The sequence below is a fragment of the Mobula hypostoma genome, chromosome 1 (genome assembly GCF_963921235.1).
Source record: "Mobula hypostoma chromosome 1, sMobHyp1.1, whole genome shotgun sequence".
In the NCBI taxonomy this organism is placed as follows: Eukaryota; Metazoa; Chordata; class Chondrichthyes; order Myliobatiformes; family Myliobatidae; genus Mobula; species Mobula hypostoma.
Genome location: NC_086097.1, coordinates 81,137,071 through 81,161,181, shown reverse-complemented (window position 1 = coordinate 81,161,181; position 24,111 = coordinate 81,137,071). Strand labels below are relative to the sequence as shown.

At 40.7% G+C, this 24,111-nt stretch overlaps 1 protein-coding gene across 11 annotated transcripts in view; it reads left to right on the top strand.

Moving 5' to 3' along the window:
* The window catches only part of LOC134348361 (alpha-(1,6)-fucosyltransferase), an 877,712-nt gene that overhangs the window by 550,158 nt on the left and 303,443 nt on the right, over positions 1 to 24,111 (top strand). For 10 of the 11 annotated variants that reach the window (XM_063051654.1, XM_063051603.1, XM_063051613.1 and 7 more), the window contains one exon: positions 5,733 to 5,801. The gene's annotated coding sequence lies outside the window, so the exon portion shown is untranslated. Of the gene's footprint in view, positions 1 to 5,732; positions 5,802 to 15,980; positions 16,095 to 24,111 lie in introns of all 11 variants that reach the window. The other variant, XM_063051644.1, reaches the window with a different exon arrangement.

Below are 24,111 nucleotides of genomic sequence, written 5' to 3'. Positions count from 1 at the left end.
GCATCACCATTAAATTCCTTCTTGGATTAGGCAATACCAGTTGTTCCTTTTTTTGATCATGCTACATACAAACTGGAGTCAATGTAGGGGCTGTTACCTACTGACTGATGCTATAATCCAGGATAAACATGCTTTCCTTTGATGTACAAAGTGAATATTGCAATTCTCATTTACTGTATGTTGTTGAATATCATATACTGTAAGTTCCCTCAGTTGTTTTGGATGTGGAAACGCTTTATTTGAGAAAGATGTGATCTTGTGAAACCACTTTATTTCGTAATGGGTGAAGCTACTGGGCAATCACTTTCAAAACTTAAATCACAGCTTGTCTTAATTTAAGTAATAAACAACCTGTCCATCCCTTATTCAGATGCGTATTACTTGATATAAAGAAAATTGCCTTGAAATTCACCCTTTGTTGGCAGTGTTAAATACAAAACAAAGAAGTATCAGTGCGTTATACTGACCTCTGAAATTCTGTACAGAATTTAATGAATTTTGGAATAACACATTGTATTTGGTTTATATCTTAGTGCGACCAACTGGGAATGTATTTCTAGATAATCAAGTCCTCACTGGCCTTCCACATTCTGAAGCCTGAATCTAGTTGAGGCTTACTCACATTGTTTCTATTAGACGACCTAACTGACTTACGCTTTTTCTATTTATATTACCCTGTGTTTTTAGTCAAAAGGGGAAACTCTTCAAGAATTTCTTTGCCAATTATCAAAAATTGTCTGTTCCCCAGCTTAATGGTGTAAGATGTTTGCTGAGTTACCAAATAAACTAAAAAAATTGTGAAACTAAATTCATCACAGCCATTGCAGGATCAAAAAAGAATAAGGCTGTGTTTCACCAAGGTCAGAAGTATGTGATATGGATTGTGCCTTTATGTATAACTGAAGAACAGAAGGCTTAGAAAAAATGGGCTGGAAGCTGAGGAGTGTGTGTGTAATGCAATCTTGATTCAAAGTTTAGTTAATACAAGAGTCATTGAGACCAATTCTTGACAATGGAGTCAGTCATCAAATCCACTGTCGACTCTTTGGCATTGCAAGCAGCAGCTTAGTTGTCTTTTTGAAATACTTGAGTGAAAGGTTAGGTTTCAGTGCGGATATTTTCTTTCTGTTGAACTAGTTTGGATTACCAGAGTAATCCATTTGATATATTTAACTGAATAGCCGACTAAGGAGTGATTACATTTAAGATATTTAAAACACTCAAAAGATTTGAAAGGGTAAAGCAAAATTATTTCTTCTGATAGTGCTGTACAGGATAATGGGATACAACTTGAAGATTAAAGTTAAAAACCATTGAGAATTGATAGAAAATGTCAAAACTAGATTAATGGATTTAAGTAATTGAATGGCCTAATTGAGTCGTTCATATGTTGTGACAGTAGAAAGTAGCAGTATAAAAGTGTTTTTAAGTAGCAGTAGAGCACAGCATGGAACAGTCAACCATTCAGACCATAATGTTTCCTGAACTGATCAAATTAGGAATGACATGTGCATATGTGTATATCCTTCTATTTCCTGCACATTCACGTGCCTGTTTGAGAGCCTCTGGATTGCCCCTACCATATTTGTCTCTACCTCCAATCAGGCAGCAACTACTCCCTGTGTTTAAAAAATAACTTGCCAACACATCATCTTTGAACTTGTCCCCGCCCCCCACCTTAAATGCATGCCTTCTGCTATTTGGCATTTCAAACCTGGGGAAAAAGAAACTCTACACTATCTATGCCTCTCATAATCTTATAAACTTAAATCAGAAATCCCCTCAGCCTCTGCTGCTCTAGAAAAAAACAGCAAAGGTTTGTCTAGCATCCCGTAATACCACATGCCGTTTATTCCTGATAGCACTCTGGTAAACCTTGTGTGTACCCTCTCCAAAGCCTTGACATCTTATAATGGGGAACTGAATGCAATGCTCCACATGCAGCCCAACTAGAGTTGTATGAAGGTGCAACTTAGCTTCCGGACTCTTGAATTCAGTTCCATGACTAATAAAGGCAAGCATATCATATGCCTTCTTTACCATTACCAACCTACGTAGTCACTTTTAGGGAACAATGGATCTCCAAGATCCCACTTGCCATCAACAGTGTACTGTCTCTTTATATTTGTTCTCCCAAAATGCAACACCTCACATTTGGATGGGTTAAACGCCAACTACCACTTCTTTGCTCATGTCTACAAATGATCTATATCGCACTGTATTCTTTGCCAGTTTTCTGACTAGCTACAATGCTACCAATTTTTGCATTGTCTGCAAACTTACTAACCAACCCTTCCATGTCTTGCATATATATATATATATATATATATATGTGTGTGTGTGTGTGTGTGTATATATGCATATACATGTGTATATATATGTGTATATATATGTGTGTGTGTGTGTGTATATATATATGTAACAAACAGCAGAAGTCCCAGACTGGATCCAGGTGGAGCACCACAGACCTCTAGCCAGAATAAGTTCTATTGACCACTATCCACCTTCGTGTTCTTTAAGAGATCCAACATACCCCCATTCTTTACAAACGAGAAAATCTGCGGATGCTGGAAATCCAAGCAACACACACAAAATACTGAAGGAACTCAGAGGGCAGGCAACATCTATGGAAAAGAGTAAACAGTTGATGTTTCGGGCTGAGACCCTTCATCGGGACTTTCCTGCTTCGCTACCTCCTCCTTTATCCAGAAATGCCCAAGCAAAGTACGATGCTTCACGTTGATGTTCCTAGTCTCCATGTCTTTTCCTTGGTAAATACTGATGCAAAGTACTCATTTAGGTCCTCACTCTAATCCTCTGCCTCCAGGCATATTATTCATCCTTTATCCTTTGGTGGGGGGGGGGGGGTCCTAACCATTCTGAATGCCTTGGGATTGTCTTTAATTCTGTGCTCTCATGGTTTTCCTAATATACTTATGCTTCCATTTACTTGACTGAATTCATCACCTCTCTCGACATCTGAAGTTCGCTTAACTTGCCATCCTTGTCCTTTATTCTTACTAGAACATATCTGTTTTGTACTCTGTTGTTCAGGGTTCCCAACCTTTTTTATGCCATGGACCAATACCATCAAGCAAGGGGTATCTGGACCCTAGGTTGGGAACTCCCATAGTTGGTCTTTAAATGCTCTTCATATCAGATGTGGACTTGCCCCCAAAATGGTTGTTCCAATTAACTCTCCCAGGTTACAATACTCTTGTAATTTGCCCTGCTCCAATTTAATATTTTCCTGCCAGGCCCATATTCATTTTTAACTCTCACTATCTTAAAACTTAAGGATTTGTGATTACTGTTCCTGAACTGTTCTCCCAATGAAAGCTCAATGGCAAGGCTCATGAACACCAGGTGCAGTATTAGCCCCTTCTCTGGTTGGACTATCTATATACTGTTCTTCACCTATCTATTTCTGCTCTGTCTAAACTTCTTTACAGAAAGGAGATCCCAGTCTATATTAGGGAAATTGAAGTCACCCATGACAAAAATCCTGTTACTTTTCACACCTTCCCCTAATCTACCTGGATATTTGTTACTCATTGTTAAGTCGAGTCAAGTCAAGTCAAGTCGCCTTTATTGTCATTTCAACCATAACTGCTGGTACAGTACACAGTAAAAACGAAACAGTGATCCTCCAGGACCATGTGACTATCGAGATATCTGTAGCATAATTGCACCAGAGTGATTGCATCTCTCTGTGGATGGAGCCCTCTGTTATGTCCCAACTGAGTGCAACTGTGATATTGTCCCTGATTGAGAGTGCACCTGCCCCCCCATCCCCTTTAAAATGCACACACTTCAACCATCTGTCCCAATGTGTCTTCTACCTTGCTCCTGCCTATGGTTTGCTGCTCATAAGTAGATGCAAGTATTCTTAGTGTGCAAAATAAATTAACAGGGTTTGATCAGCCTCCAATTAATCAAAATCTTGCTGAATCAGCAGTTACGCTATATCTCTGTGCAAGTTAGAATTGCATAATTTTAAAATCTGTGTCCATCAAATTTTGCTTTGTTGTTTTGTTCAGTGGAATAGCCTCTTGTGCCTCATCCAGCTCAAGTTGCAAGGTGGATGGATGTTGCCAGGAATGAAAATTAACTGGGAGGAAGAGTGTTAGGCTCAGACTTGTTGCTGATGAAGTACTCTGATGCAATCTTTTTTTGCCAAACAGCATTATTTGGTGAACTGGATTAAGTAAGCACATTCTTAGTGGACATCACCTAGGTCTAGTATTAAGAATATTGACTTGATTCCCATATGCTAAGCTGTTTTTGACAGTAGCTCTCACAGAACAGAGTTGAAAGTGCTAAAGACAACTGTCTACCATAGATTTCAAAGAAGCATAATTGCCATTGTGGGAACCTGAAATAATTCAGCTGTTCATGGGCTATGTGCAATATTCTTGCCTGCATTAATTAAGAGGCTAATCAGATGGCTTGGCTTATTGATACAGTCTAGACAAATAGTCCCTATTACTAGAAAATTGGATTCTTTGTGCTTTGCATTTCATAGATTTGGAAGCTGGTGACTAAATTAGTTAGTTAGTTCTCACTGGACCATGAGCCGAAGTTCAGCAATGGCAAAAGATGATAAACTTTTGCTACCTTGAACAAAGCTTCACTTTACTTACTCAATTTGCATTTGCTGTCATCTTAAACCTTGGCATTTGATGGCTCATGGTTAATAAAGATAATATTGTAATATAATCTGATGATTTTAATTGGCTGATGAATAGGAGTTTGCAAAACGAGCCAGCCAAATAATTTTGATTCTTCTGCCTATTTAGAGTTGTAGAGCAATACTGCATGATACAGTCCAATCCAGTCAGCCTAAAGAGTCCCTGTTGACCAGGTGCCCAACCACCTAGTCCCAATTGCTTGTGCTTGGTCACATCACTAAGCCCTGCCCCGACATAATTTCCCAGTGTTTTTTTTTAAATGATACTATTGTACCTACATCAACCACTTCATCTGGCATCTCAATCCATATTCTCACCACCTTCTGCCTGGATAAAGTTGTCCCTTAGGTCCCTTCTAACTCTTTTCCCCTTTCACCCTAAATCTGTGCCTCCTGGTGTTGGACTTTCCAATCATGGGAAAAGACTGTTAACTTTTCCTATAAAAAACATGTTTTTTATAGGAAACCTGAATTCAGCTGTTAACTTAAAAGACTGTTAACTTTTCCTATAAAAAAACATGTTTTTTATAGGAAACCTGAATTCAGAACACCTGAACTCAGCTTTCCAGGTTTTACCTTGTCTGTTGGGAGCTGCACTCGGGTGCACTTCCTACAGATGTAGACATCAGGGAGTCCATGAGATGCCTTGACTTCCCACACCTTGCAGGAGAAGTGTTCCACTGTCCTATCTACCACCCTGTCTCCACTGAATCAAGTATTAAGGATCAACAGCAAAATAAAACCTTACCTGTCCTCACCTTTGGTTTCTTACTGAAGCCTTTTTGAAGATCTGCCCTCACTCCCCATGCCTGGGCCTATTACTCAGGTAATTTACCTGGTCATTCTTCACTCTGTGTTGAGCACCATCAGACTTAAAATTTTTTCCTTTAAGTCAGTTAACATCTGAGTCATTGTTGTAAACATGTTTTTTATAGGAAAAGTTACAAGTGAGCACAAGCCCTTTTTATGTTGCCAGTAACTAAGTAACAGTGTCCTTGGACATATGGAATAGAGTTTCATGTTGTTTTTTTGTTTCCACTAGGATTTGACAGCCCAGCTCTGAAAGATGAAATGCTCCAACTGAGTTTCGCTCTTATGACTGTGTGTTGAGGTAAGACTGTATTTCCTCAGCCTAGACCCTGTAAAATTATACCAGGTCATTTGTAGCCATGGGAATATTTTACTTGTGATTATTTGCATTGTCAATTGGCTGGATGTCATTGAAAAAAACTGAAATCTAAACAAAAGAAAAATGGAATCTGGAATATAAGCAAAAAATGCTGGTCAAACTCACGAGGTGAGTGACACTAATGGAAAGAGAACTAGTCAATATTTTAGATGCTGTCTTGTCTGCTGAGCTTTGCCAGCATTTTCTGTTTTTTTTATTTCAGTTAAACAGCATTGGCAGTTTTCTTTTGATTTTCAAAAAAAAAGCGGACTCTAGCTGTAGATTTTTCATCAGGGTTTACTCCCAAAGCCATCCCCATGAGTGGGTATAGCCACAAGGCAACAGAGGTCTGAGACTAGAGTTTTCTTTCTCCTAGGTAAGCTGCTGACCATGGCTGACAAGTTCCATCTGCACAAAGTGACTGGTTTTAAGTCACCCGGAACCCTCCTTTACCCCTTCTCTCGTCAGTAGAAACAGTTCCGCTGGACTGAGTAGCTAAGCTACACATGAAAGCCAGGAGTTTGACTTAGTTGTCAGAGGTTATTTGAGATGCACACCATTGGGAGTATTTAATAGGTAGTGGGAGCTTATCCTCACTACTACCCCTGGTTATAACAATATTAAGGAACTGGAAATATACAAGTCTCGTTTTTATATTAAAGGATTTTTCTCACCAAATAATTTGTGAGTTCACATTTGCATTTCATACAGTAGTGGGCTAGCTTTAGAGAGAGAGAAAGTGCACATTTCTTCTGCTCAGATATCTGCTGGCTATTTGTAGCATGGTCTCCCATTGAAAATTCTTTCAGGCATTTAACATATTATTCACATTAATTACAAACTGTTGTCGCAGATTCTTGGACTGTTGTTAGCAAGCAATTACTTTGAATAGAGTATCCCAGTGAGGTCCATAATTTGAAATTCCAGAATCATAATCAGAATCAGGTTGTGAAATTTGTTGTTTTGTAGCAGCAGTACAGTGCAATACATAAAAATTACTAAGTTACAGAAATCAGTATTAAAAAAACAAATAAATAGTACAAAAAAGAGCAAACTGTTCATGGTAATGTTCAGGGGTTTATAGACCGTACAGGAACCTGATGGCGAAGGAGAAGAACTTTTTAAAAAAGGAGGGAGAGAGAAACCGGGGAATTATAGGCCGGTTAGCCTAACGTTGGTGGTGGGGAAACTGCTGGAGTCAGTTATCAAGGATGTGATAACAGCACATTTGGAAAGCGGTGAAATGATCGGACAAAGTCAGCATGGATTTGTGAAAGGAAAATCGTGTCTGACAAATCTCATAGAATTTTTTGAGGATGTAACTAGTAGAGTGGATAGGGGAGAACCAGTGGATGTGGTATATTTGGATTTTCAAAAGGCTTTTGACAAGGTCCCACACAGGAGATTAGTGTGCAAACTTAAAGCACACGGTATTGGGGGTAAGGTATTGGTGTGGGTGGAGAATTGGTTAGCAGACAGGAAGCAAAGAGTGGGAATAAACGGGACCTTTTCAGAATGGCAGGCGGTGACTAGTGGGGTACCGCAAGGCTCAGTGCTGGGACCCCAGTTGTTTACAATATATATTAATGACTTGGATGAGGGAATTAAATGCAGCATCTCCAAGTTTGCGGATGACACGAAGCTGGGTGGCAGTGTTAGCAGTGAGGAGGATGCTAGGAGGATGCAGGGTGACTTGGATAGGTTGGGTGAGTGGGCAAACTCATGGCAGATGCAATTTAATGTGGATAAATGTGAAGTTATCCACTTTGGTGGCAAAAATAGGAAAACAGATTATTATCTGAATGGTGGCAGATTAGGAAAAGGGGAGGTGCAACGGGACCTGGGTGTCATTATACACCAGTCATTGAAAGTGGGCATGCAGGTACAGCAGGCGGTGAAAAAGGCGAACGGTATGCTGGCATTTATAGCAAGAGGATTCGAGTACAGGAGCAGGGAGGTACTACTGCAGTTGTACAAGTCCTTGGTGAGACCACACCTGGAGTATTGTGTGCAGTTTTGGTCCCCTAATCTGAGGAAAGACATCTTTGCCATAGAGGGAGTACAAAGAAGATTCACCAGATTGATTCCTGGGATGGCAGGTCTTTCATATGAAGAAAGACTGGATGAACTGGGCTTGTACTCGTTGGAATTTAGAAGATTGAGGGGGGATCTGATTGAAACGTATAAGATTCTAAAGGGATTGGACAGGCTAGATGCGGGAAGATTGTTCCCGATGTTGGGGAGGTCCAGAACGAGGGGTCACAGTTTGAGGATAGAGGGGAAGCCTTTTAGGACCGAGATTAGGAAAAACTTCTTCACACAGAGGGTGGTGAATCTGTGGAATTCTCTGCCACAGCAAACTGTTGAGGCCAGTTCATTGGCTATGTTTAAGAGGGAGTTAGATATGGCCCTTGTGGCTACAGGGGTCAGGGGGTATGGAGGGAAGGCTGGGTTCTGAGTTGGATGATCAGCCATGATCATAATAAATGGCGGTGCAGGCTCGAAGGGCCGAATGGCCTACTCCTGCACCTATTTTCTATGTTTCTATGTTTCTATGTTTCCAAAATGCTGAGTGTGAGTCTCCAGGCTTTTGACCTCCTCTCCAATACCTGAGGGCATGGCCTGGATGGTGAAGATCCTTCATGATGGATGCCACCTTTTTGAGGCATTGCCTTTTGAAGATGTTCTCAGTGATGGGGAAGGTAATGTCCATGATGGAGCTGGCTGAATCTACAACTGTCTGCATGTTTGTTTTCAATCCTGGAGCCTCTGTACTAGATAGTAATGCAAACAGTCAGAATGTTCTCCATCCTTTAGTGACATACCAAATCTCCTCATACTCCTAATGAAGTATAACCACTGGAGTCCTGCTTCATGAGTGCATCAATATTTGGGCCCAGGGTAAATCCTTTCTGATGTTGATACCCAGGAGCTTGAAGCTGCTCACTCTTTCCACTGCTGACCATTTGATGAGGACGGGTGTGTGTGTTCTCACAACTTCCCCTTCTTGAAGTACACAATCAATTCCTTGGTCTTACTGATGCTGAGTGTAAAGTTGTTGTTGCAATGCCACTCAACCAGCTGATCATCTCACTTCTGTAGAGATTCTACCAGTGACATCGGTGAATATATAGATGGTGTTTGGCTGCGGCTATCCACACAGTCCTGAGTGTAGAGAGAGAGTAGAGAGGGAACAGGGAGAGTAGAGCAGCGGGCTGAACACGCATCCTTGAGGTGCGCCCGTGTTGACTGTCAAGGAGGAAGAGATGTTATTTCTGATCCGCATTGGCTGGTCTTCCGATGAGGACGTTGAGAGTCTGGTTGCAGAGGGTGGAACAGGGGCCCAGGTTTTGAAGTTTATTGATTAGTACTAAAGGAATGATGATGTTGAATACTGAGCTGTAATCAATAAACAGTGGCCTGATGTAGGTATTACTGTTGTCCAGCTGGTCCAAGGCCGAGGGGGAAGCCAGTGGGATTACATATGCTTTAAACGGAAGGCAATTGCAGTGGCTCCAAGTTGTTGCTTAGGCAGGAGTTAATTCTAGCAATGACCAACCTATCAAAGCACTTCATCACAGTTAATGTGAGTGCTACCAGACAATATTTGTTGAGGCATTTCACCTTTCTCTCCTTGGGCATCAGTATAATTGATGCCCTTTTGAAGCAGTTGGGAACCTCTAACTGCAGTATTAAGAGCTTAAAGATGGCCTTGAACACTCCTGCCAGTTGATTAGCATAAGCTTTCAGTGCCTTGCCAGGTGCACCATCAGGGCCTGAGGCTCTGTAACAGTTCACTCTCTTGAAAGATGTTCTAACGTCAACCTCCAATGCAGATAGCATAGGGTCGCCAGGTACTGCATGGATTCACACAGGTACAGTTTTATTCTCCCCTTTCAAAGCATGCATCAAAGGTGTTGAGTTCATTGGGAGTAAAGCATCACAAACAGGAGAAAAATCTGCAGGAGCTGGAAATCCGAGCAACACACACAAAATCCTGGAGGAACTCAGCAGACCAGGCAGTATCTAGGGAAAGAAGTGCGTCCTGCGAAATGGTCTTGGCCCAAAACATCATCTGTACTTTTTCCATAGATGATGCCTGACCTGCTGAGTTCCTCCAGCATTTTGTGTGTGTTGCAACCATTTATAATGTTATGTTTCGCCATATAGGACACAGTTGATGTGTATTTGACTGTATCTACAACTTCACTAGAAATTGCTTTTTCACTTTTATGATAGTTTTCTGTAGGTTGTACTTGGTTTTCGTATAGAGTTCTTGATCACCAGTCTTGAATGCCACAGATCTAGACTTCAGTAGACTGCAAATCTCCTGGTTCATTATTGGATATCTATTTTGGGTATGTCTGGTATGTTCTTGAAGGCACGCCTTCATCCACACAGTCACAATGAAGTCAGTGCTGACTGTGGCATATTCATTCAGAGCCAAAGATGAATCCATCAATATTATCCAGTCCACTGATTCGAAGCATTCCTGTCAGTGCTGTACCCTTGACTATACCTTTGTGGATCCCACCACTGGTGCTGCTAACATCAGTCCTTGTCTGTATGTTAGGAGTAGATGTACAACCAAGCAATTGGACTTGATGAATATGGCTGTGGGATGGCATAGTAAGCATTATTGTGGGCGGTGTAAGAGTGGGCAAGTATGTTGGCTACTCCAGTTTCACAGGTGACATCTTGGTGGTACTGGGTTGGAGACTTCTTCAACCTGGCTTGGTTGAAGTCTGCCACAGGGGTCTGGAAGGCACCAGGAGGCGCCGTCTCATGACTGTCGATCACAATGTCAGCCTAATTTTGGCTGAGTGTGGAGGGTGACGATGAAGAACACCCTCGGCAGAGGCAATGGACGACACCTGACTGCCAGGTCAGGGAACAGGACTGAGTCAGAACTGCCATATTTGTACACCAAGATAAGTTAATCATGAAGCAAACTCTACCATCTCTGCCTTTATCTGATTCCGTCGTCCAGACCACATAATAGATGGTGAAACACTTGGGCTGCACCACTGCTAAGGGTATGAGTCATGTCTCTGTGAGACAGAGTACACAGCAGCCTCTGATGTCCCTTTGGTTCTGTAGTCCTGCTCTGAGATGTTCAATTTTAGTTTCCAGGGTCTGTATATTAAGTAGGGAGTGGAGCCCTCAGGGCCTGCATTTCATTTTTACCTGCGTGGTAACCGTGCTTCCTTAAATAATGGAAACCGCCCTGGCTACCTGAGTGGTCTGCTGTACACAGTTTGCTGGTTTTAAAGTTCAATAGATTTTACAACATCTTGAAGCAATGTTGCTTACTGAAATACCTGTGACCGTGGTTGCAGATTTCAGCTGCTGTGGTTCCAAATGGGAATACAATGGACTCTGCATAATTGCACGATCAGTTATTCGGGGCAGTCACTTATATGGAGCAATGCTTGAAGAACAAAGCCAACTCCAGCAAATTGCTGTGACCCCCTTTGTTTTCTTGGGACAATATGCTGATTAATTGGCGACTGCCGCCCAACATTTTCTAACTAGCGTCAATCGCGTGCATGTCATGTGGCTGCTAGACACTGCACTGCGCTTAGAGTAAACAGTTTTTAGATAGAGTCATTTGCAAGTTTGTGTTCAAAAAGCAGTGATTTTTGTCACCTGTAGTTGTCGTGTTATAAGCATTAACTATTTTGCTCACTGTAGTTTCAAGCATTCAGACTTTGAGATGCCAGAAATGGCCAGGAGTGAAAATGATATGATTTCGCTGCTTCAATAAGTTAGAAATTATGAAGAATTTGAAGATATCGACAATCATCTTGAATGCTACAATTAGAATGAAGCTTCGGCGGAAGCAATTGTCAAACACAGTTCACTATCTGCACTAGGTGTCTGCACTGAGTTTGTTCATTTACGATCAATCAAAAGAATTCGTCAGCAAATACTGAATTAATTCCTTTGTCAACAACTATTAGGAGCTAATACACAGTATTATAGTACTATAGTAGTTATGATAGTGTTCTAATTTGATCTGTATTTCATTGAAATATATAATTTGTTACTCAGCTCGAGTATTTTTTATACCTTTCTAACTATTTCCATGAAACTTTGGCCAATTGGGGCAGTCGCTTAATTGGACTGAAATGTGCTGGTCCTGATGAGACCAGATTAACCAGAATTCACTGTATTTGATGATTTCACAACGAGTCGCTACTTTCTGGTGATATGTCCCCAAATTATCATTCTAGTAATCCACCTCACTGTTAAGATAATTTATTTTCTGGAATGCTGCCTGATGTGGAGAAATTTGCAGTCATAAAGAGCAGTCATCTGCAGAGAAAGATAGAAAGAATGTTGCTTTTCTGAGGCAAATTATTAGATTTCTTGCTTTTCGTATGAATTCAAGCCTTCTTTTAACACATGGCTACTCAGCCTATTGAACCTTAATGTGCTGCAAATAATCCTCTGTTTTCCTGATCTCAGGGATAATCTGCAAGCTATTTATTCACAGACAGTAGGTTATATTTCACTGAGTAGCTGTTTCAATATACCTGGTTTGGGTATAGCTATCTTTTGAAGAAATTGTTTAGTTCATAGTTGTAATAAAAATCATCAGAGAATATTCTAGTTATCCAATATGGGCATTTGAGTGCTTCCAGGTGGATTAAGGTGTTGTCAATGGGCAAGGATTAAAACACTGCTCAGCAGTGGACGATATGGAATTGATGATGGAGAAATAAAAATAAAGCCTGACATCAGTGCAAGGAGATGTTGGAATTTATAATTAAGCACATATTGTCAGAGCACTGGAAATCAAAATAAAATTAGGCAAAGTCAACAAAGCAAGCTCTACACTTAAAATCACTAGATGGCTTTTGGCAGACAGCTGCTCTCCACAGCCTTGATCTTCCAACTGTCAGCTCTGTCAAAGCACATAGCGTGTCTCTCATGAGAAATCTTTAAACAATAAAAATCAAAGTATTAAGTAATATTTTAACTTAAATAAAGCAAAAAAAAACAATCGATCAAAAAAATGCAAACACCTTGATCTCTGTTCTCATTCTCCATTTAAATGTACGAAATAGGATCCTTGCTCCATCTAATTTCATCCAGGTTGTCCAAGCTGATTCCCCAGTGTAAATGCTGAGGGGTTGCTGCAAATTTGGGGCCTGTCAGACTCCACGTGGCAGAGCCCAGTTGCTGGCAAGTGACCATCAGGAATTTTTGCATTTCCATCTTGGCGTGGCCATGACAGGAGTCTTCAGAAGCAGAGTGATGCTGTCATTTCTTCGCAAATTTGAACCCTTTATTTTCATGTTGGCATTGCTGAGATTGATGATGAGAGTTTCTCACCTTCACCTGGAGAGGCTGAATTGGAGAGGCATGGTCACGGGGTCAGGAACAGGTAAAGGGTGCAGTCAGTCAGAACGATGGTGATAGGAGACCCAACGGTAAGGGGGACATGTTATGTGAAGAGGTGTCAGGTTGACATGATGCCTCCCAGCTAGCAGGGCCAAAGATGTTTCTGAGTGGCTGTAGAAAATTCTCGAGGGGAAGTGTCAAAAGATGGAGATTATTATACATCTTGGTACAAATGATGTTCTGTAGATAAAGCAAGAGATGAGGTCCTGCAGAATGAGTATAAATAAGACATTAAAGTGAGGTATATCAAGGGCAAGTGATCTGTGAATTACTCCCAGTGCCACATGCTGAGTCCAGGAATAAAAATTTGGATCAGGTAAGTATGTGGCTAAATTGTTGGTGCAGAAGGCTGGGATTTAGGTTCTTGGACCAATGGTATATTTTCTAGGATAGACCAGTACAAGATGGACGGTTTGCACATGAACCGGAAAGGGCCAATATTCTAACAGGAAATTTGCTTTTGCTACCAAGGAAGGTTTAAGTTAGGGGTGTGGCGTTTGAGAGAGTGAAGTCAGTGTGAATGAACCATTGAAGAAAGAGAAGGAGGAGGAGCACGAGAGGGGAGTGATAGGTAGGTGAAGAGAAGAGAAGGGGCAGTAGGTGAACCAAAATGGTGAATGGAAAATGATATGATTAAAGGGAATGGGGAGAAATTGCCGGGGGATGGGGAAATAGATGTTCATGGCATCAAGTTGGAGACAAAATTTTAACTCGAATATTGGGACATGAACAAAATTATCATCCTTGGATATTACATGCTTCTCTTGAAACTTGTTTATCCAAAGGCAGAATTTAAAACATTCAAAAGAGCATTTTGGAGTATATTTCTGTAGCTGTCAGGCTTTATAACAGTGATTGGCATTACTAATAATGTTGCACATTTAAATAAGTAAAAAAAATGGGAACTAGATGATTTTGAAAGCAGAATAAGTAAATAGAATGTTTTCTATTCTCAGTATATCAAAGGCTTTATTTCAAAGTGTCCATGTCTCCTTTGAGGAGCTGTCTGTACTGATTGAACAGCTTTGACACAAGAGGCTGAATGAATTCATTTTGCGATGTTTCCAACGTGCATTCAATCTCAGTAAATCGAATCTCTGCTGAATTTGAAAATAGCTGCATGTGTAAGATTTGCTCAATTGTTTTGTTTGAAATAAGTAATTTGGAATAAGTTAACTGGAAAAGCAAAATATAGTGCAGTACAAGGAAGAGGTTGTATTGTGTTGGATTTGAACCACTGCTTAGAATTTCTACCTGTAGTCTCTGCTCCCCTATGCCTAACCCAGGCTGGATATGAGGTGGGTTAAGGGAAGCTGACTGTCTGTCCCTGGGTGTAGATTTGTGATGTTTCACAGAAGAGAAGGTTTTGGCTGACAAACTGCTAAAGTCACATCCCTGGAATACCCAAGGATGGGGATGCCACCTCACCTCTTGGATTGCACTATTGGATAACTAAGGAGTTATCATAATTAGTGATATTCAAAACTATAAAAATTACTGTAAAGTATTTTAAAACATGAACTTACTCTAATTTAATTAAAGAGGCTTTGGGCAATAATAGACCAAAAAAATCAGCCAAAGCCTTAGTGTGAGGCCTCCGGAGGAGTTGTGCATGTACCTAAACTACATTGCGCACGCTGTATCAAAGGGGGTGATGAACCAGCGTACAGGAGGGAGATTGAAAACTTGGCTGAGTGCTCTCATAACAACGACCTCTCACTCAATGTCAATAATACTAAGGAACTGGGAGTGGACTTCAGGAGAGGTAAACCAGAGGTTCATGAGCCAGCAAAGGTCAGTGGATCAGAAGTGGAGAGGGTCAGTAACTTTAAATTCCCGGGTGTCACTATCTCAGAAGACCTGTCCTGGACCCATCATATAAATATTATTCCGAAGAAAGCACAACAGTGCCTCAATTTACTACGGAGTCTGCAGAGGTTCAGCATGTCCTCAAAATCCTTGGCAAACTTCTATAGGTGTGTGGTGGAAAGTGTGCTGACTGGCTCCATTACAGCCTGGTATGAGAACAGCAATGCCTTTGAGTTGAAAATCCTACAAAAGGTAATGGATTCGGCCCAGTACATCACGGGTAAAGTCCTCCCAACCATTGAGTACATCTACATGAAACGTTGCCATAGAAAAACAGCATCCATCATCAAAGATCCTCACCACCCAGGCCAGGCTCTTTTCTTGCTGCTGCCATCAGGTAGAAGGAACAGGTGCCTCAGGACTTGCACCACCAGGTTCAAGAGCAGTTACTACCCTGCAACCATCAGGCTCTTAAACAAAAGGGGATAACTGCACTCATTTAAGGACTTTATTATATTGTTATTTCATGCTTGTTATTTATTGCTATTTATTTATTTCTGCATCAGCACATTTTTTTTACAGTTAACAGTTCCTGGTGTTTATAGTTTACAGTGACTGTTCTATAGATTTGCTAAGTATGCCTGCAGGAAAAAGAATCTCAGGCTTGTGTGTGGTGACATGTATGTAAATTTTACTTTGTAATTTGAACTGTGGAGGAGTTGAACATACTCACGTATGTAATGTAGCAGTGATTCTCAGTGGCCAGTCATCTGTGCAATCTACTCCATCAAAACAGTGTGGAATAATTAAAAAGAATGAAATTAAATAAAATAATTTTAAATATAAATAGATTACCTTTTTGTTCCAAATCTCAGAATATATAAGCACGCATCCTAATTCTAGATGAGCCTGGCTGAGGTGGGATAAAGCTGGAAAATCCTCAGCATGAGCCTTAGGGAATCTTCGCTTTCTGGACTCTTTGATCTCCTGTAAGTCCCGGTCATACTCCCTGGCCAGGTAGGATCTTTTTGGAACCATTCGCTGTACTTAGCTTGTTTTTTCCCCCCCATTTTCTTAACACCAGGTGTAAACTTGATTCCTTCCACTGGTTATTGTTGGAAAGTGTATGGCCATTGTCCAATTCTTTTCTAACAACGTTCAGCCATTGCTAATCAGGGAAAATAGCTTCATTGTTCAGAATCCTAGCCCTGATGTTTTCAATGGTATCAGAGAGTTTAACTTCAGGTTATCATTTTCCCCATGGGGATTTTCACAAAGATGTGCCTTTTGGCATTGTTTGAAATTCATTCAGTGTGTTCAGTTGAGGGTGAAGTAAATGCAATTATGATCACAACTGACCTAACTAGGTTAGAGTTAGGGAAAAAGTTGTGACCTTACTTTATACTTTACACATAGATGGTTCAATTTCTGTGTATGCTATTTGACAGCAAAGCAAGCTCTACCTATGTAGGCTTAGCATTTTTTCATGTTTATAATTAACTTCATGGATCATAGATTCTGCTGTTAGAATGAAGCAACAAAAGGGAATTGTGAAATTATAAATCATTCTTAATGATACATTCTCTCAGTAAGCTAAATAACTATGAACAGGGTAAACACTGGTGACTGAGATTAACCATTAATTTATTTGTTCTATCCCACCCACTTGTGTTGCTGCCAAATTTATTTCTGGAATTGACTACAAAACTCTGTTGTCAGGTCTGTAAAAACAGCTGAATAGTAGTGTTTTGCCTCAGAAAGAGGTGTCTAAATCCAGCCATACCTGCTCATTTAATTATTTGCTATAGAAGGTGCATCTCACAGGTTACTATGGTCATTGCACTTGCATACCATATTATTGGCTGAAAATTACTGGAGATGTTATATAGTCAATGAAGTCCTAACTTAAATTATCAACTTAACTTTCTGAACTTGATAATTAGTTGCATATAAAAATTAGGCACTGTGCAGTACATCAACAAGCATCTTGATACTCAAATATTGTCCATTTACTATGTGCAATAATGTGAGAATTGGTTCCTCTCAATATTTCTAAACCATCAGATAGAGCATTATGAGTTGAGGAAAAAGGTTGGTGCTGTTAAGTAGATACTTTTGGGTGAATCATTTGATAGATTTTCAGCTTACCACAAGCCAGAAGTGGAAGGTAGTGTTTGGATGTTATACAAGAGAAACTCAGAAACACAAAGCAAATGAAGGAACCCCTTGCTTCTGGGAGAGGAAGGGAAAGAGTGGTTTATCATGGCTGCCAAATAGAGAATATGGCCAGAACAATTACACATTACTTAGGCTAGAGGTCTATGTGCCCCAGTAATATTGCCAGTTCAAAGATTTAAAGAATACTTACGATATAAGTATGTATATGGAATACAGCTCTGAGATTTGTTCTCCTGCTGACAGCCATGAAACAAAGAACCCATTCAAGAAAGTATCAAACACCCAGTGTGCGAAAAAAAAACAGATTGTGTAAACAGCTAAAAGCGAACAAACGACACATAGGATATCAAACAACAAACCGGTAATTTGTTTGGCTCAGATCAACATGGCGGCACTAGCCCAGTGCAGACCATGGGGCCATTCTTTACTGGGGCCATTCTTTGCCGAAGCATTGATCACCACGATCAAACAGCCAAAGAAAAGAGTAACCAGAATCCAGGATCATGAACCTCAAAGCCCCCCAAAATGAGCCTACAGCCTCGTTGAATATTTTATGTGATTAAGCATTATTCCAACAAAACATTTGCCAGATACTTGAGGTAAAAAGCAATCCCTTTTCACATCTGATATTTTTCATAAAAATACCTTCAACCATGCAGCTTTTTGAATGAGATGAAAGGGGGAGGAAAAGTTATTGTGTGACATGAATGCTTTTGCTATTTGTCTCCTTTTATTGAAATCCTGCTCAGCGATAGAATTGTGTGACCTTCACATAAGTATAAAGAATTTATTGTTCATCCTGGTGTTGCTATTGAGGTTTGACACGGTTATTCTCTTGAGGTGTACTGTTCTATATTTCCTAGGGTCGTAGGTGGAACATCATGATGCGTTGACATCAGAAAATTAATAAGAGCACAAGACAGAGAAGCAGAATTAGGCCATTCGGCCCATTGAGTCTGCTCCACCATTTCATCTTGGCTGATTCATTTCCCTCTTAACATAACCTTTCACACCCTGACCAATCAAGAACTTACCAGCCTCCACCTAAAATGCACCCAAAGACCTGGCCTCCACAGCTGCCTATGGTGGCGATGAATTCCATAGCTTCAAACCCCCTGGCTAAAGAAATTTCTCCTCATCTCTGTTTTAAGTGGACGTCCCTCTATTTTGAAATTTTGCCTTCTGGTCCTGGATCACCCCACCAAAGGAAGCATCCATTTCGTATCGACTCTGTCTAGGCCATTCAACACTCGATAGGTTTCCAATGAGATTTCCCCCTCATTCTCCTAAACTCTAGTGAGTACAGACCCAGAGCTTTCAATCGCTCTCATATGATAACCCTTTCAACCCCGGAATCAGTCTCGTGAACCTCCTTCGAAGCTTCTCCAATGTCAACACATTCTTTATTAGATAAGAGGCCGAAACTGCTCATAATACTCCAAGCGAGGTCTCACCAGTACCTTATACAGCCTCAGCATTACATCCTTGTTTTTATATCCTACTCCTCTTGAAATGAATGCAAACATTGTATTTGCCTTCTTCACCACCGATTCAACCTGCAACCTTTACGGAATCTTGTACGAGGACTCCCAAATCCCTTTGCACCTCAGTTTTTTAAATTTTCTGACAGCTTAGAAAATAGTCTGTTCTTTTATTCCTTCTCCCAAAGTGCATGACCATAAATTTCTCAATATTATATTCCATCTGCCACCTCTTTTCCTATTCTCCTAATCTGTCTAAGCCCTTCTGCAGCCTCTCTGCTTCCTCAACACTAACTGCCCCTCCACCTATCTTCGTATTGTCTGAAAACTGGCCACAAGTCATCAATTTCATCATTCAAGTCATTGATATGCAATGTAAAAAGAAGCGGTTCCAACACAGACCCATGTGGAACACCACTAGTCACCGGCAGCCAATCCAAAATGAATCCCTTTATTCCCATTCTTTGCCTCCTGCCATTCAGCCAATGTTCTATTGAGGCTACTATCTTTCTTGTAATGCCATGGGCTCTTATCTGGTTTAACAGCCTAATCTAACCTTCATGCTGAGGTTAAAGTTATGGAATGCAAATTAAGTAGATTCCTTTTGCTTTGTCATGGTGTAAGGATGTGACTTGATTCTGGATTTAGGCAGCAATTAACCTATAACTGTATTCCCTAGAAAATTGACTCACTTTGCAGCGGCACCATACATAATTTGAATACAGCTGAAAGTGAATCTCTAAGTAAATATAATCTTGTTAATACCATGCTTTAAGTTACTTTCTACTTAGTCCATCAATGCATTACATGAATCAGGAGGTTTCTGTATAGATGGGAAGCACAGGATTGAATTAAATGTCTGTTATGAAGTGATGCATTAAATACCAGAGTGAAGTATGTTTTAGTTTTGGAATGTCAGCAAGATGCTCATTCTAGGATCTCTGGGAATTTGCACAGTGGGAGATATAGACTTTGAATCTTCAACAAATTGGGTGTTGACAATTTCATCACATTTTCAAAGACAGAAGGACAATGTGGGTGTAATTTAATCTCTTTCTTGCACTCTTTCTCTCAGTTTTTCCAGTTAAGAAGTGTATATATTGTCACTTATACAGTTTGTATTTCTGGTTAGCTTTAGACATGGGATGAAGTTGCAGATCCTGCTAATATGTTTATGCTGTTCTCTTTTTTTTTCATGATTAATGCTTTGAATGACTTAGGAAGTTCAGTGGTCTTGTCCTGTGCATGCTTTAAGATAAAACTTAACTTATCCCAAAGGAAATTATTGTTGCAAGGTTGCTCAGTCAGAAATATATACTTTAAAATACAAAATGTGCATTAAAAAGTAATATTGCAAAACACAGATGTGCAATGAAACCATATGCTTACGTGCTTAAGGAGGAGGAGTTGTAGGGTTTTATAGCCACGGGGAGAAAGGATCTCCTGTGGCTTTCAGTGGTGTGCCCCGGTGGACTCAGTCTGTTACTGATTGTGCTCCTGTTTGGCCAGTACGTCATGGACAGGATGAGAAGGATTGTCCATACCACTCTGTAGCTTCTGCAGCATCCTCCTCTCAGACACAACCACCAGGGAATCCAGTTACACCCCCAGAACAGAACCTGCCTTCCTGACAAGCTTATCGATCCTCTTGGTGTCAGCTGCTCTCCCCCTGCTGCCCCAGCAGACCACAGCGTAGAATAGAATGCTGGCTGCCACTGAGTCGTACAACATTTGCAGCATAGTACTGCAGACATTGAATGACTGGAATCTCCTCAGGAAATATAGTTGGCTCTGGCCTTGTACAGAACCCCTGAACTTTTAGTCCAGTCCAGTTTATTGTCCAGGCGATTTCCCAAGTATTTGTAGTCCTAGATGCCTTCCACATCTGTTCTCTTGTTGGAGATGGAAATGCAAGGTGTTTTCACCTTCCTTACAATCAAAGAATCGCAAAAAGTTGGCTTGCAGGTACAACAGGTTATTAAGAAGGCACACGGAATGTTGTCCTTCATTGCCAAAGGAATTGAATTCAAGAGCAGAGAGGTCATGCTGCAACTATACAGGGTACTGGTGAGGCCGCACCTGGAGTACTGTGTGCAGTTCTGGTCTCCATACTTGAGGAAGGATATACTGGCTTTGGAGGCAGTGCAGAGGAGGTTCACCAGGTTGACTCTGGGGATGAAGGAGATAACCTACGAGGAGAGATTGAGTCGCCTGGGACTGTACCCTCTGGATTCAGAAGAATGAGAGGGGATCTTCTAGAAACATACAAAATTCTGAAAGGTATAGATAAGATAGAAGTAGGAAAGTGGTTCCATTTTTAGGTGAGACTAGAACTGGGAGACATTGCCTCAAGATTCAGGGGAGAAGATTTGGGACGGAGATGAGGAGAAACTGTTTTTCCCAGAGAGAGGTGAATCTGTTGAATTCTCTGCCCAGGGAAGCAGTTGAGGCTTCCTCATTAAATATATTTAAGAAACGGGTTTTTACATAGTAAGAGAATTAAGGGTTATGGGGAAAAGGCAGGTAGATGGAGCTAAGTTTACGAACAGATCAGCCATGATCTTATTGAATGGCGGGGCAGGCTTGATGGGCTGGATGGCCTACTACTGCTCCTATTTCTTATGTTCTTAGGTTCTTGTGAAGTCCACCACCAACACCTTTGTCTCAGTGATTTTGGGCTACAGGTGATTCAGCACAAGACACTCAACAAAGTTGTCCACCACTCTTCTGTACTCAGCCTTTTGATCTCGGCTGATACAGCCCACATCTGCCAAATCATCCGAAAACTTCTGCAGGTGGCAGGACTCCAAGTTGTATCTGAAGTCGAAGTTGCAGATGGTGAACCGGAAGGGGGACAGGACAGTCTCCTGAGGTGCCCCTGTGCTGCTAACCACAGTATCTGATATACAGCTCTGCAATCTCAGATACTGTGACCATTTGGACAGGTAGACAGTAATCCAGGACACTAGTGGTGCATCCACCTGCATCTCCATGAGCTTACTCCCTAGTAAAGCAGGTCGTATATTGTTAAAAGCACTGGAGAAATCAAAGAACATGATGCTCACAGTGCTGCCTGGCTCATCCAGATGGATGTAAGTCCGTTGAAGCAGGAAGATAATGGTGTTGTCAACTCCAATATGTAGTTAGCAAGCAAATGCAGGGGTTCCAGTGATGGATTTTTCCTTTCATATTTAAAGAACAAAGAAGAAGGAAAATGCTCATCATAATAAATAATTTTCTACTCAGACATTTTAGATGGTTTGAGATGTTAAGAAACTAAATGTTTGATTTTAAAAAAATGTTTGCTAAAAATACTTCTGCATCGGCAAAGGAACTTCTGGATAGCCAGGTGTTTTAGACCCCAAACTATCCATTTGACAAGCGAGAGACACTACACTAATGACACTTAATTTCATTAATTGGCCCCTATTTTTAACTTTATCCCATAGAGAATTAGAAGTCTTGTGTCAAAATAAAATTTGTGATGGCAAGTAGTAAGAAGGTCAAAGGGTATCTTGCATTCTGTCCAAGGAGCAGTGGTAGGTGAAAGGGGAGTGCATTGTTATAATTTTTTGAACCATCATTGTGAGCAAGGTGGAAATGTTTGAACCACTTTAATCATTCAGTGTTATTGACTAATGCCACTTGGTTAATATTACAAAATGACAGAATCAGAATTAGACATCAAATTTGTTGTTCTGCAGCAATGACAAAAAAAATCTCTAAATTGCAAAAATAAAAATAAAGGAATAATGAGGTAGTGCTCATGGACCATTCAGGAATTTGATGGTGGAGGGGAAGAAGCTGTTCCTAAATCATTGAGTGTAGGTCTTCGGGCTCCTGAGCCGCCTCTCTAATGGTAATAATAAGGAGGCATGCCCTGGACGGTGAGAATGCTTGATGATAGATTCTGCTTTCTTGAGGCCCCACCTCTTGAAGATATCCTTGATGGCAGGGGGTTGTGCTCGTGATGGAGTGGGCTGACTCCACAACTTGCCTTTTGCAATTCTGTACATTGGATGCTTATACCAGGCTGCGATGCAGTCAGTCAGAATGCTCTTCACTATACCTCTATAGAAATATCTGAGTCTTTGGTGACATACCAAATATCTTCAAACTCCTGAAGGACCAGAGAAGTGGCATGCCTTTTTCATGATTGCACCAATGCTTTGGTCCTTGAATAAACACAGAAAATGCTTTAAACATTCATGAGGCCAAGCATGAAGATCCTAATCAGAAAGTCTTAGTTTGCAAATCTTAAACCAGAAACTTTTTCTCGGTTTCTCTTTCCATAGATGCTGCCTCACATAAGAAGTGTTTCCAGCATTTTCTGTATGTATTTGCATTTTTTAAAATTTTGTTTAGTTTGCAAATAATGTTTGTGCAGACTAGTAGTAACATTGAGCAGGAACATGAACTCATCAGATGTTGCTGGTCAAAACCAACTTAACCTCAGTTGTGCTGTGGTCATTGAAGTAGTGTTATATTGTTTACTTTTTGGCTTGTGTCATAAATGCATCTTATTATTTGTTAATTTATTTGTGGTAATATTACTTTTGTATTGTGTGTGACTTATAGTGGCATGCAAAAGTTTGGGCACCCTTGGTCAAAATATCTGTTACTGTGAGTAGCTAAGCGAGTAAGAGATGACCTGATTTTCAAAAGGCATGAAGTTAAAGATTACACATTTCTTCAATATTTTAAGCAAGATTATTTTTTTATTTCCATCTTTTACAGTTTCAAAATAACAAAAAAGGAAAAGGGCCTGAAGCAAAAGTTTGGACACCCTGCATGGTCGGTACTTAGTAACACCCCCTTCGGCAAGTATCACAGCTTGTAAACACTTCTTGTAGCCAGCTCAGAGTCCTTCAAGTCTTGTTGGGGAATTTTCACCCATTCTTCCTTGCAAAAGGCTTCTAGTTCTGTGAGATTCTTGGGCCGTCTTGCATGCCCTGCTCTTTTGAGGTCTATCCACAGTTTTTCGAAATTTTTGATGTTTAGGTCGGGGGACTGTGAGGGCTATGGCAAAACCTTCAGCTTGCGCCTCTTGGGGTAGTCCATTGTGGATTTTGAAGTGTGTTTAGGATCACTATCCTGTTGTAGAAGCCATCCTCTTTTCATCTTCAGCTTTTTTTACAGACGGTGTGATGTTTGCTTCCAGAATTTGCTGGTATTTAATTGAATTCATTCTTCCCTCTACCAGTGAAATGTTCCCCGTGCCACAGGCTGCAACACAAGCCCAAAGCATGTTCGATTCACCCCCGTGCTTAACAGTTGGAGAGGTGTTCTTTTCATGAAACTGCACCCTTTTTTCTCCAAACATACCTTTGCTCATTGCGGCCAAAAAGTTCTATTTTAACTTCATCAGTCCACAG